Source organism: Lycorma delicatula, chromosome 1, assembly GCF_047948215.1.
Source record: "Lycorma delicatula isolate Av1 chromosome 1, ASM4794821v1, whole genome shotgun sequence".
NCBI lineage: Eukaryota > Metazoa > Arthropoda > Insecta > Hemiptera > Fulgoridae > Lycorma > Lycorma delicatula.
This window is the reverse complement of record NC_134455.1, coordinates 194,635,849-194,651,442: the sequence shown is the minus strand read 5'-3', so window position 1 is coordinate 194,651,442 and position 15,594 is coordinate 194,635,849. Positions and strand designations below refer to the sequence as shown.

The window sequence follows — 15,594 nt, the reverse complement described above, 5'->3', positions numbered from 1 at the left end:
CTGAAGCTCAGTGTGAGGATGGATTGCTGGACCGGCGATTGGCTTCTTTTTATCAAGATGTTCTTTCGATAGCAATATCGTAATCGTATCTTGGCAACTTGAGAAAGCATCACAAATAACTTCAGCTAGTACTGGATTACTCGAGTACTAGCTGAAGTGTTAATATTATCACTAGTCACTGATTAAACTCTGCTAAGTGTATATTTAGAAAAAATTTAACCAAAATAACTCTTTATTTTATTCCACACTTAATTTAAATTATAAATTTGGTTGCTTTCGTCTTAAAAATGATTAATTCTGTGTCATTTTCATCAACTTATGGATGTGTGGGTGAAAAAATTTTCAAAAAGAATGATGTAAACTTATCAACCGAACAGGTTGACAAGTTTTTATTCAAATGTAGTTCATCTAAATAAGTAAAGGAATATTTAAGTTGTGGGTTTATCATTGATAAAACAGGCATGGTTAAATATGTACAGGCTAAATAATAATTACTCTCTTACTATTTTAAAAAGGGAAAATAAACAAAAGCCTGTTTTAAGGATTTTGTGATCATTGTCGGTCAACTACTGCAATTATCCAACTGAGACATTATGGTGAATTGCTGGTTTTTATCTATTATACAATAGGTGGATGACAAAATAAAATATCATTGCAATTTCTAAACACAAACCGCAACCTCTAAAGGAATTAAACTGTGGCCAAATACACGCATAGGAGTAACGATATACTTCGGCCAAATACATATCACGACACAAGCAGAACATAAAATATAGCCTTTTTTTTACTTGTAAGATACACGCCAGCTAGAATATGTCAATTAACGCATTTCTATTATTAGCACTAGTTTTGATTCCGTATAACATAATTACTATTTTTTTTCTATTTATGATCAAAATTTATTTTTTAATACTTATGCCTTTGAAAAGTGACAGAATTTTAAACAATACATGAAAATCTTTTAAATGTCTTAGGAAGCAGATATTTTTGTCCATTAAATACCTGAAAATAATTTAGTGATTCAGGATAGGAATTTTGTATCTCTTAAGAAAATATGCAAAATTATTCATTGTGGTATATAGTTTCATCAAAATCGAATATTTCATTTTAGAAATATTACCAGTGATCTAGCTATATTACTATTGTTTCCTGAGATATATACATGTTTATAAGCATATACATTTCATTTATATCCATCTATTTTTTTTTCTTTTTTTTTGTAAAGAAGAGATAATTTTAATTCATACAGCTGTATATATAACTCTAATACTTATAGATAGTTGTACTACTAACAGAAAACTAAGTTTATAATTATTTTATAATATTTACACATTTTTTTTAATTTGTTTTGTTTTCCTTTAATTTATTATAAATTAGAATCATACGGTATAAAAATAACAGTTAAGTGAAGGAATATAGAATATAAAAAATAAAAAATAAATATGAAAATAGTTTTATTACCTCTGTTTCCTTGGAAATTATTTCTCTCGTAGGATATTGCGTGAACTTTGTAAATTCTTGCCAGTACATCTTATTTTAAAATATTATCTTGCTACGGACAGAAGGATCAAATAAATTATACCATCGCATTTGGTTGTTTATTCATTTCTATATACAAAGTAGGTAATAAAAATAAAACTGGTAAAGAGAAAAAACTCGTGATAAAAACACATTATTAATGCTGTATGATAATTTAAATAAAATAACTCTTTGTTCGATAGAGAATTTCAAATTGTGTTGTAAAATTTTGTTTTTTGAACAACAAAACAAGTTTATTAACAATAAAAATAAAAACTATCCGTTAAAACCAACTTATATATTAAAATTTCCGATAACCCTGTTGCCTTGCTACAAATATGAAGTTAAATTCTTGTTCAAATATGCTACCGCATCAGTCGGAATTACTAGTTCTTAGTAATTGTAGTTAATAAATTACGTTTGAGTTGCGTAGAATGAGTGAAGAGCAATCAGGCAGAAAACACCCGCGCGGTTTCTGCTGTTGTAAATGGGAACTGTGCCAGGAGTCTTGAATGAGGGCTTATTACTGCAGTTAAGAAAAAGTTCAAAATCCAATTTTTTTTTTTTGGATTTTGGACTTTTTTTGGACACCTTTGATTCAGTCGATTGCAATCAAAAGGAGAGGTGCACAATTAGATTTTACAGCAGTCCAAAATCCAAAATTTCAATATCCTACGGTTAATCCTTTTTGAATTAAGCGAGATACATACGTACAGACGTCACGCCGAAACTAGTCAAAATGCATTCAGGGATGGTCAAAATGGATATTTTCGCTGAAATCGGAAAACCAAAATTTTTCGCGATTACAGTACTTTCTTGCACTTCTTACAACAAAGTAAAAATACGTATTAGTAAGAGTAGTATGTATTATATTCAATTTATGGATAAAATGATCATGGACAAAGAATTTTTTAACTTGAGAAAAGTAGGCAGGCAAACGCTTAATCAAAATTTACATATTTTTTTAGTAATTACTTCAGATCTTAGGGATAATATAAATTGAGATTTTTATTAGAAAAGAGACAGTTTATTAATAATTGATATTATCTAATCCTAGATATCCCTAAGTGATGCAAAAATTCCTGATAATTTTTGTTTTAGATGACTAACAAAAGGTCTTCACAGAAGCTGTTTACTGAATTGAATAATTTTTACTTCCTTGTACGAAGTAAAGGAAGTATAGTGATCGCGATAAATTCTGGTTTCAGATTTCAACAGAAATTTCCAATTTGACCATCCCTGAATACATTTTGACTAGTTTCGACTTGACCTCTGTACGTACGTACATACGTATATACCTCGCATAACTGAAAAACGATTAGCCGTAGGATGTTGAAATTTACGATTTAGGACTCTTGTAACATCTAATTGTGCACCTCTCCTTTTGATTGCAATCAACTTAACCAAAGGTAAAAAAGCCCAAAATCCCAAAAATATTTTGGATTTTGGACTTTTTCTTAAGTACAGTAACAAGCCCTCATTGAGATCTTTTCAACGACATACATAAGTGGTACTTATTTTCATTTATTCCAGAGTTGTAGCCAAGGAAAATTTTAATTAATGAACTATTTAGATCTTACAAAAGAGAAGGCACATCATTTGAATCAACTTCATGTCCTTTTTTTAATTTAAGTATATTGATTAATTTATTAATAACGTTTAACCTCGAATTGTAGAAACATGTACGATGAATAATAATTTAATAATAACAACAGAAAAAATGAAAAAATATGAGAGGTTTTTAATGAAATAAAATTTTATGTACATTTCATTTTAAAAATATGTGTTTATTAAATTTAATAGGCGTACAAGGAAGTCATATGGTATTCACATCAGCTTTTTCTGGATGCTTTCAAGAGCGGAGCGAGTTATTTTCAGAGTTTATTATTCCGTTAAACGAATTTAAAAAAAAAATTATTCTCATTTTTAACGAATTATTTTACAAGATTCAGAAAGTAAAATCGAGAATATTGAAAGTAGCTTACCTTCCAGATACAACATCTTAAAATGAATCACCAGTAATAAAATAATTGCCGTTGTTTTCTTTTTTTATGACTTTTACTAATAAACCAGTAATTCTCACAGCCATTATTACACTTCATTCCACAAATTTAAATTAAAACACACAGAATTGTTATTGAGAACGGTTAGTTTATAGAGAATAGTCCTGAATGAGACAGCCGGTCGGCACTCTTTGAAGCCATGTCTTGTAAATTACTTTGTTGGAGTTTCAGAGAACCCGACTTGCAGCCTTTATATTTTGAAAAGAATTGTTTAGAGCCCCATTTAATATTCCTATCAGTTCTCTATTCCCTTTTAGAAGAGGGGAGTGTTCAAAGCGCGTCAGAACCTGGTCCTACAAATATGCATTACAATACCTTCTCATACTTAATCATTAACAATTTCCTGAACGCAGTAAAAGTTACAATTTATTCCTTTTTCAAAGATGTTGTAATCTTTCTTGATTTTGTTAGACTTTCCTTTTATTATAACCATTATCTTTTTACTAATAATATATTAACCCTTTACCTAAATACATTATAAAATAAATGAAGGACGTTTTTTATTAAATTTTACTTCATACAGACAGCTATGAAAAGCAGCCTATGGAAAATGTTCAAATTCTTTACAAAAACACACCGAATTAATATTTATTTAAAAATGCTCCAGTAAAGCATTTTTACAGGAAATGAATAACTTACATGAAAGTAGTTTTCCGCTATTTATTTAATATTGCGTGTTACTGGAAACTACATTTTCAAAGCCTTGTGTAATAATTCTTATAAAAACGTGAATAACAATTCATTAAATCCAGGATGTTTGGAACTAGTAGTAATGAAAGTAAAAAAAAAAAAATAATTAGTCTTTTTATTTAGAATTATATTAAGTTATACATTTTCGAGTTTTTCTTTAATATGATTCAAATTTAAGAAAAGTTTCTATATTATTGAAAATTTTCTATAGTCCACGTTTCTATTTTTTAATTTTGGGGACTAAACCGATCTAAAACTCTTATAATAAATTAAACATTTATTTAGAAAAAACATATTTGAAAATACACTTCGTTTAACCATTTGATAAAACCAAACTTCATCAAGTAACAATACCCAAATTAAAGCTCAAAAATATCCAGTTTCCAGAAATTATATTTTTGTCATTATATTTTACAGATTTTAGATTTAGTCATTCATATTTTATTGATTTTGATACGATAGCATTATCCAAATTTCTGGAGATAATTTTAATCTATATATTAGAGATAATGTAAAAATGTTATATGTGGTATACTATTTTTTTTTAGTTTGGCGGGAGGTTGGATGCAGCCGAATGCAGCGAATCAGTTAGATATTATTCAACTTCCTAAAGTTTCATCTAATTGAAAAACCATAACTACATGAAACATTTAAAAAGAAATACATCGCATTATATAAATATTTCCTTCTACTTAATTTCAAGAAATATAGATATTATATTTGTATATATAAGTATTGTATTGTATTTGTAATTGCATAAATATAGATATCTAATTGTATATTAAATAAAAAGATGTATTTTTAATTTTTAATAAAAACCAAACTTCCATTAGTACTATCAATACTATCAACTTCGAAAAAGAGTAGTAGAAGGAGAGGATGCGTTATACTACCTTTCTCTTTCATATCACCTACCTTCAAAAGAGAGAGCGAGAAAGAAGAGAAAAAGAGTATGTGTGCGTGTTTGTGTGTGTGTGTGTGTGTGTGTGTGTGTGTGTGTGTGTGTGTGTGTGTGTGTGTGTGTGTGTGTGTGTGTTTGAGAAAATATATATATACATATGACAAAAGTAAACAAAGAAAAGCTCATGGATTAATTATTTTTATAGAAAATGGCAGTTGTATAAGGTTTTTTAAATTAGTAACGAATTAATGAATCCTATTACTTAACTATAATTAAGATCGCATTAGCCACTCATTTTTTTAAAGTTTTTTCTCCTAGACTTACCTTTTTGAATAATTTAAAATGACTGTTATATGTCACTAAATTAAATATTATAACCCTAATATATTTCTACTGCTACCATATGAATGTTTATGTTTGTAGAAAACACTAATTTGAGACAAAAAAGGTTTCTGTTTTAATATTATTAAGCAAATGAATAGTTATTATTCTCGTCAGTATAATTTCTAAATTAAAAAAAAAAAAAGTATTATTAATTCAATGGATTGCTGCAAACTTCAGTTTATAAAAATACTGGCTGGTCTGGGATTTGCTTAGCTCATTTAACTGTCTATCCAGGAGACGCCGCCCCGGGACCCCTGCATTGTTCGTTATCCTCATGGTTGTGAGAATAGTAATGATAAATAACAATTAACGTATTCAGACTTTATAGAAACTAAATTGCAGAGACAAAAGAGTAGTAACTATAGTAACTAAATTTCACAATTTAACAAGGAAAACTTTACAACTTGCTTGAGTTAAGTTGACATGGTAAAAAAAACAACGTTGCCATGGTAACAGAAATATAATAATAGATTAAATGGATTATATTTTTTTGTTTAAAATTCTCAATTTGATTTAATTCTTATTTTTTACTTTTTAGAGGGTTTTTCTAATTATTTTACTTTTTTTTATTAATGTTAATATTAGTTAAATAAAAGCTTTTTTTAAAAAATAATTTTTTATATGTAATCAAATATATTTTCTAATTTTTTTTTGTATTTTTTACTTTTTAGTCTTAATGAACAATAAACTTTTTACATCCAAAAAAATATTCTTAATAATATTTATATTTAAGTTACATCCGTGTATCAAATTTCATTGATTTTCATACGATAGATCAAAAGATATAGCAATTGCAAGATTTGATTACAACTAAAGCAAGTTAAATAAAAGTTTATAAAAAAAAAGGATATGAAGTCTGATTCAAACCATACAAATCCAAATTCTGACATCCAAATATTTAATTAATTAAACTTTTATTTAGCTATAACTCTGGAACCGATGAAAATAAGTACCACTTATGATATATTGTTGAATAGCTTTCAATGAGGGCTTATTACGGCAATTAAGAAAAAGTTCAAAATCCAAATTTTTTGAATTAAAATTATTATTATTGTTTTTGGATTGTTACGTACCTACAGATGTCACGCCGAAATTATCAAAATCCATTCAGTGATGGTCAAAATGGATATTTCCATTGAAATCTGGAAACCGAAATATTTCGTGATCATAATATTTTCTTTACTTCGTACACGGAAGTAAAAATGAAAAGTAAATTATGTATACAAATATAAATTTAGAATAAACAAAACCATAACTTTTTATTATGCTGACAGTTGGATATCGTTTTATTTAATCACAATACTGAGACCTTTCAAAACATAGTTCACCACCAAAGTTTACGACTTTGAAATTTTAACAAATTACAGAACACAACAAAGAAGAATTTGAAAATAATAATTAAAAAATTTAAAAAAAAACGTATATGTAGCCTAAAGACTTTATCAATTATACCTCAGTTCTGAAGGTAAGTACGCAAACCGGAAAGTTCATTTCCGCAAAATCCTTTTCAATTCCTTTTAATCATTAAAATTGGGATACCATTGGCTTTAATTTTCAAAGTGATTCATCATCATACAGTGTTCATAGTAGTTTTTGTTAAACAGTTTTTTCTATTTTATTTAATTTAAAGAAATAATTAAATAGGTTGATTAATTCCTTTCTTGTATAAAATTATCGGTTGAATTAATTTTTATTTGTTTTTAATTATTTGTATAATTAATCTAAAAATCTTAAACAAAATAAAACCAAATAAATACTTTGTACAGTATTATTAGTTTTTTAATAATATGTTATTGTTGATATTACACTAGTTACAAGACACCTATATAATTCTATTTTATTAGGCAACATATGATTCCATCAGCTATTCGCAGCTACCACCTGTAATACTCTCGTAATAACAATAATATTAATAATACTGAACAGCACAACGGCAACAGATTAGCAGGACCATATAGGGCAAAGGATGGAATCAATTAGGTAGTCTCGGTGGCAGGTACATTCATAACCCATGTAATTACTAGAGTTCTCCATTCATCAACTCATCGGACAGTCTCATTTCAATTCTCCATCCTGTTGGTTCCATCAAATTTGTTAGTTTAACATCCTTGTAGTCTTTTATTTAACACGAATTTGCAGCAATAATATATATATATATATATATATATATATATAATGTCTAACTTTTTTTTGGCTTACAATGATTTTAAATCATTAAAAAGAAATAATAAGTAATAGTTTATTAACTTTTTATATATTTCATAAAAATCATTATTTTTAATTATGATCTATTTTTATAAAAAAGTAGGCTGCTGAAAAAACTTTTGTTTAATTTTAAGCAATTCTTCTTTTTTTAATGCAGGTCTAATAATGAAAAAAAAAAAACTATAATTTCAAATTTCAAAATGTTGGGATTTACCATACTGATTACGTCAAATATTTATTGATTTATATATGATTTTATATAATTTTCATACATCAGTTTGATGTTTATGGTTGTTACAAAACAACCTGGGAAAGGAAATTGAGAGAAAAACCTTCGTATGCTAAAGCTTTAATATTTTATACATTAATTACGTTTACATAATTAATACTTTTTTGTTATTTAAACGAATATCATCTAAGTTCATCTTAACAAAGATTTTTTTGATTTAACAAAGATCTTTCTTGACTTAGATAAACCAATTTATAAGACTTTATAATATTAAATGTATAAAATGAAATAATAGTAAAAGAAATTTATTGTAAAAAAGCTTTATTTATTTTTATAGTGTTTGTACTCAAGTTTTGAAAGCTTTATGCGTTGCGGATATACGCCGATAAGTGTTTTTCCCCCTTCTCGATGCTGTGTTTTCTATTATGTTGAGCTTATTGTATATAATGCATCATTAACGATAAATTTTAATATTACAGTAATAGGCGATGTAATGTAACATGAAAGCTTAACTTATTCAATTTTTAGATAAACAATATACGATAGATATATTAATGTTAAATATTGCTTAAAGATTTTTAATAAATGTTTTAGAATCTTAGAACAAAAAAATATAAAACCAAAACTTAGACCTTAGAATTAATAAAACAATCCATTAGCTGTGAAAATACACGCAACAATTTTACCGTAAATTCAAGAAAATAGTCACAAATTGGCTAGTATTTAAAGTTATCGTCACATATGCTTTAAAGGAATCAATTGCTACTAAAGGAGAAAAACAGCTACTTTTAGTATTTTTGGTAAAGACGCGTACCACTGAGGTTTAAAGCAGGACAATAGAACAGATAGCTGAAACGGGAGACAGGCGGACTCGCTGATTTACGCTGATTCGGCGCGGTTCTGACTTTGAAATCAGTGGGTTGCAGCTGTCCTCTGGTGTGGACTATTCTTTCCCCCTCAGGATTCTGTAGTTCAGTTACACTCTACCTAAAGTTAAATACCTGCAAAACCTTATTATTGGTTCTATACAATCGGTAGGATTATTTTTTCAAAGGATTTTAAAAAAAATTGTAGTACAGTAGGATATGTTTGATGTCTATACGCTGAAATAGTTTTTTTAATACTAAAAAAAAAAAATCAATAGCTTTTGTACATGTATAATATATATTTATTGATGTATACCCATATGTATATATATATATATATATATACTCGTATATATTTTATTTATTTATTTATTTTTTTTTGTTAACTTTAGTAATGATAGTCAATGATGAAAGTTTAAAAAAGATATTTCAACAAAAATCACATAAAAAATATCTATGTAGACACCATATGACTTCCTTGTACCCTTATCGAATTACGTATACAAATTTTTAAAAGTTCATAAAATTTTAATTCACTAATAACTTCTCATTTTTTATTGCTATTATTGAATTATTATTTAATGTAAAAATTTTTTACAATCACAGAAATGAAAAAAAATGAATCACGGAAATGAAGTCAAATTCGAACCGATGTGTCTTCCTCTTACGTCAAAATATTTCATTAATTTTAATTTTATTTGCCTATAACTCTGGAATCAATGAAAATAAGTAATATTTATGATATATCGTTGAAAGGTTCTCAATGAGGGCTTATCGCAGGAGTTAAGAAAAGATCTAAAATCCAATTTTTTTTTATTTTGAGCTTTTTTGGACAATTTTGATTCAGTCAATTGCAATCAAAAGAGGAGGTGCATAACTAGTTATTACAACAATCTAAATCTAAAATTTCAACATCCTACGGTTAATCGTTTTTGAGTTACGCGAGATGTATACATACGTACAGACGTCACGCCGAAACTAATCAAATTGGATTCAGGGATGGTCAAAATGGATATTTCCGTTGAAATCTGAAAACCTAAATTTTTCGCGATCACAATACTTCCTTTACTTTGTACAAGGAAGTAAAAACTAATGCACTTTGGAAACACTAAATTACTTATAAAATCAATTTCGTCCATATATTTAGTCTTTTTACCGCCTTTTTTAAATATTGTAGTTTAATCTTTAAGTTACTTGGATAACTAATTTTCTTTTAAGTTTCTTTAAAAGTCAAACTCAATAGTATCTTTCAAAATAACTAATTTCTTTCATAATTTCATAATCGGCATTTCTATGTATTCTAATATATCAATATTTCTTGATAACCATGGAGGGTTAATGAATATACCCAAATTTGTTTTGAAATCTGTAAAAGATGGGTAAATAATTTTTTTAGGCATCACTCGCAATTTCTTACCTTACGTTCACAAAAATGTAAAAATTACTTTGTTCACCAGAAGCTTGTTCTAAAAAGTACGAATTCTCCCTATCCCTTCACAAAAAAAAATTACAATATTCAGCTTTATACCTTGGAAGTATTACATATTAAAATTAATTTTCTTAATACGAAAGAAGTTTTCCCTTTCGAACATAAAAATAAACTTGCATTAAAATTTATTAGGAGAAATAAAGTTTTTATAATTCTTTAAAACTTATATTAAAACGTCTTCATGTAAAAAATATAGTACAAATTTTTGTAAGAGGGAACTTTGAGCGCACTCGAGTTTGGATGATGACAAAATTATTTGTTTAGTAATAATAATATGTACAACATTACAATTAATTAAAGGTAACATAAATACCTTCTAGTAACATACTCAAAGTAACATACCTTCTAGTAACATGAATTCCAATTAAGTGATTACTATTATGATTTCGATAACTTTTTTTTCGTTTAACTGTCATGGTTTATCATATAGAATTTACAATCTTACTTACATAAAACAAAAATCTTAAAAAAATTAATAGAAGAGCATAACACGCAAAATTTTTGTCAATAATGAATAGTTGTGATTCAACGTTACACAATAATGATTTTTACAAGATAGAAAAATTGTTAAAATACCCTTATTTTGCATTATTAAATATTGAAATATATTAAAAAATTACTAGTTAAAAAACAAAAATCGAATAACTAAATCATAATTCATAATTAGCGATTCTACTGGAAATTAGCATAACTAACATGCTGATGTAACTATGAACAATTATAAAACAATTTTCTCTTAGGATTATTTCTACTTTTCCATATAATAGAAAATAGGGTTTAAAATGAGTGATTAATAATTATAATCTGAACACTATTTTACTACTACCTCGCTTACTAAGTTTAAATTAAGTTTAAGTTTAACTTTTAATAACTTAAAAATTAAATTAAAAAATATATATAGTATATATATATATATATATATATATATACTATATATATATAGATTATATATTATAAAGAAACAAGCCCTCCGGACTAGTCCATTAGCTAACTCATCGCAAAACAGTTGTTTAACAGCTGATATTGTAAGTTGAAATTCTGGGGTTCAAGTCCTAGTAAACGTTTGTTTCTTTTATACGGATTTGAGTACTTGACAGTGGATATCAGTGTACTTTGGCGGTTAGGGTTATATTAACTACATGTCTCCGGAATGATCGGCCTGAATTTGTGCAAGACTACACCTCTTTTACATGTCATAAATATCATTTTCATCTAATTGGACCGTAGGGAATTGTTTATTGTTCACTAGTTGAAGAGATGCATCGTACACGTTAGGAAAATAAAATAAAATAAAAAAAATATATTTTAAAGAAAAAAATGGAAAAGAGAAAAATACTACAAAAATAGCCAGTAAAAATTTCCCACTTTATTTGTAATGAAAAAGACTGGAATATATATGTATCTATGTATTTGTGTGTGGTATTGCCTAAATTACTCAAAATTACAAAAGAAAAGTGGGAGAGGGAGAGCTCCAAACGTCACAGTAAAAATATTAATGTGTCCTACATGAAAAATTTAATGCGATTATAGATAAAACCTGAGACAGAAAAACTTGATAATTTCTATTAGAAGGCCGATTCCCAAAAGATGGATTACCAAACAGGAAGGAACGAGAAAAATTAAATTGATATTTTGTTCGAAAGGCTACATAGATTTAATTTTTTTTTAAATGTAACTCTATATAAAAATATTTTAATAAGCTTTGCTTAAATTACTGATTAATAATTTGGAAAAAATATTCTTCTGTTTTGAAATACAACTATTTAAAAAATAATGTAAAGCAATAATAAAAATTAATTAAAAACATTTTAATAGACGGTTCTTTGAATGACAGGATTATTCGTAGAAATACGTTAAGAATTTTATTATTACCTTAGTATATATGTTTCGGAAACCTTTCTTAAGGAATATAATGTAAAATAAAAACTGAATTAATAAATAATCCCCTTTCTCCTAAAAAAATATCTAGTAACATAAAATAAAATAGTCATTAATGATTTTATTGATCGGGGCTGATTCTAAAAACAGACTTTTAAGTCTAATATAATTTCAGTAGTTCTTATTTATTCTGAAAAAATTGCTGAGTCAGTACCTACAATCAACTGTATAAAGAAATACTAGATTTGTATCAAGAAAATATGATACCTGTTTTTAGATATAGATTTATTTATCTAGCTATGGGCAATAAGTAATAGACCGTGATGCTAACAGTTGAAGCCAAATGCTCGATAACAATTTATTGTTTTTTATTTTAAATTTATCCGCAGCAACGTTTATAGCGTATTTAATTCGGTAAAAGTAATGAACGGTGGCTTTACAAAGTAGTTTCGTTTATTCTATTTATAATCATTTCTACAGATAAACGTTTATTTTATAATATTTTGCGTGAAATTAATGAAAAAAAAAACTGAATTATACCTCTAATTAAGTTCTTTTGTTTTTTAACCTCCGGGACCACCGTTAGGTACAGAGGATAAGATGAATGACAGTTTTTGTAGCGTGTGAAAATGCCATGCCTGACCGGGATTCGAATCCGGGACCTTCGGATGAACCTTACATTATTTATTTGCAATACCGCATTAGAGTAAAATTGTTTCAAATTTTTTAATAGTTTTGCACCTTTTTTTTATTATATTTACATAATTTTTCGTATTTTTTCTGCATAATCTAAAAACCAAAAATGAAGTAAATAAGAATTTTGAATTAGTAATTTTTTATTAATGAAAAAACCTATTTGTATAGGGACTGTAATCGCTGTTTATTTAGAATAGAAAAGGTAACAAGTGGTGAAGATGAATTGAAAGCAGATCTAATGAAGTACATTAGGGTAACGCAATGCGTCACGAAAGAACCGTATCGCAACGTGAAGAATGCGATAAAGCATGCTCTATCAGGCCTGTGGAGAACCGCATTGGTTTCGAATATTTAGCACATCCTCACAGTTTGATATGATGGGACTTGGAGCCGGCTGCATCTTCAATGCGCGTAGAAAATTAACCGCCTAAACTAGAAAATAGTGTGAAAATAACACGATTTCAAGCTTCTACTTCATACAAGCAAATAACTTGACTCCGTAATTAAGAAAAAGTTATTTCAATTTAAAACTTTTTAATAAATTTTAAAATAATGACAGAAAAACCAGTATTTTGAATGAAAATAAATATTTCGTGAATAAAAATTTAACAAAAATCCCTTTAGGCACGCCAGAAGGCGGAGGTAGATTTCACCAGTGCTAAGGAGGGGATAAAAAAGACTTCCACCTTAAAGTTAAGAAAAACTTCAAATTTACTCAGTACGACGGGCATGTGGAAAAATGTTTCACACGTTTAGCATACGACAAGCCCCACCTTCTTATAATTCCAGCAATATTTTGGTGATCTCTTGCTGTAAGGGTTGGTCATCCCAAAAATTGTTTCAGACAAAAGTTTTAGGTAATATTTAGCGGACTAACGACAACTTTAAACCGATTCGATATTGCGCCTATTAAGGGAGGTATGATTTTTTTTTATCTTCAAAACCCCATTTATTCCACCTCCTGGGCCAATCGTTGGTGATATCAAAAAACTTTACTTATATAAGTTTCAGACTGTTATCCAAAGAATAGTAGGAACTTTAAACAAATTTGATATTTTCTTAATAAGAAAGTTATAGCGATGATTTGTTTTTTTTTTCAAAAAAGACCCCCATTTCCATCCCCATGGTTCGGTTTTGGCCGTTAACGAACTCGATCGAGATTTTGGGACGATTTACTTTTAAGAAGCAATTTGAAAGTGATTGGCCCAAAATTGCGGCAGTTATCGTGTTCACAAGAAAGTGAAATATATATTTATATATATATAAACTTTTGAGCTGACGGTGGTTTTAGGGTCTGGGGGATGTGAAACGCGAAGAATGACGAAATTTTCCGGAAGTCGAATCTACTTAAAATACAAGACATTTCATAAATATACTTTTATAGTCTCTGTAAAAGATTAATGAAAATTTGCCTTCTATTAGTTATTTTCAAAATGTTTGCAGTTGATGTACTACATCTTTCCACACAAGTATGAAGTTTCTTATGTATATATTACATACCAGTAGAAAGTTTGATGTATAGAAACTTAAATTAACAAAAAAAAAAACTTAATTTTGTACAATCCTTTACCTACGATTGGGTGTTTAATTTATTCCTTTAATCTCTCAACATTGTGCTCATACTCGTTTTATTATTTAAGTGACAAAAATGCTTAAAAGTTCATAAAATATTTGACAACCTCTTGCAATAAAATCTGTGAAAATAATTGACACACATAAAACGGAAAGAGAATTCTATTGTAACGGAAAGAGAATTTTAACAGCCTTGAATCAATAAGAAATATTAAAGTTAATAAATTTTAAACAAACTTTCCTTATATCGGTAGTATGCAACTGATTAAAAAAAAAAAATAATAATAATAATAATAATAATAATAATAGAATAGTATTACTGAAATATTTAAAGAACGTTTTCGAATTCAGATTTGCAGCTTTTTAAAATAATTTTGAAAAGAAAACTTTTGAAAGAATCTCTAATTAGAAACATTATTTTCCAAAAAATAATATTTTTAATTTATCAAATATCAGTTAAACAAAAGAAGTTTGGAATCCATTTCTTTTATAACTCTCCAGTTTCTGTTTATCTAGCACGGGCAAAGAAATTTACAAAGTGCTGGTTTATTATATTCTCATCACGTAGATGTCAAATTTTATTTTCTTTGCTTTAGTGCATTTATTTTATATATAAAGCCGGAGATTTGTATGTTTGTTTGTTCTCGCATAACGCAAATACAAATAAAATCAGGTAACAAAAAATCATGCGATTTATGCAAGTTGTCATTTAAAGATATTCATTAAAGATACATATTAGGAAAATAAAAGTTAAAAATAAAGTATATTTTTTACTTCATTATTATATTTCGGTCACAATGAAAACAGAAATAAGTTATTATGAAGTATTCCTCGTCAAAGGTTCGTGTACTTTAGTTACCGTAGATACTGCTATTTTATCTTTCGTAATTTAGTTCCTTTTTCACATTTCTGTAAAGGCTGAATACTTTGTTATTTATCAATACTATTCTCAGAACCATGAGGGCAACGAAAACTGCGGGATTCAAGGGACGGAATCGTCTGGCTAGATAGGAATGGCGAGCGAAGCGAGTTCTGCGGGAATCCAGGCGCCGGTCAGGCAAGAAAAGCAAGGCCCAACTAGCTTGGAAGACCCTCAGAAACCC

At 27.6% G+C, this 15,594-nt stretch overlaps 1 long non-coding RNA gene across 1 annotated transcript in view; it reads right to left on the bottom strand.

The window, feature by feature from the left end:
- Positions 1 to 15,594, bottom strand: part of LOC142318239 (uncharacterized) — a 106,402-nt gene that overhangs the window by 34,107 nt on the left and 56,701 nt on the right. Inside the window, exon 2 of the long non-coding RNA XR_012754860.1 lies at positions 1,462 to 1,552. This is a non-coding gene — a long non-coding RNA (uncharacterized LOC142318239). The remainder of the gene's footprint in view (positions 1 to 1,461; positions 1,553 to 15,594) is intronic.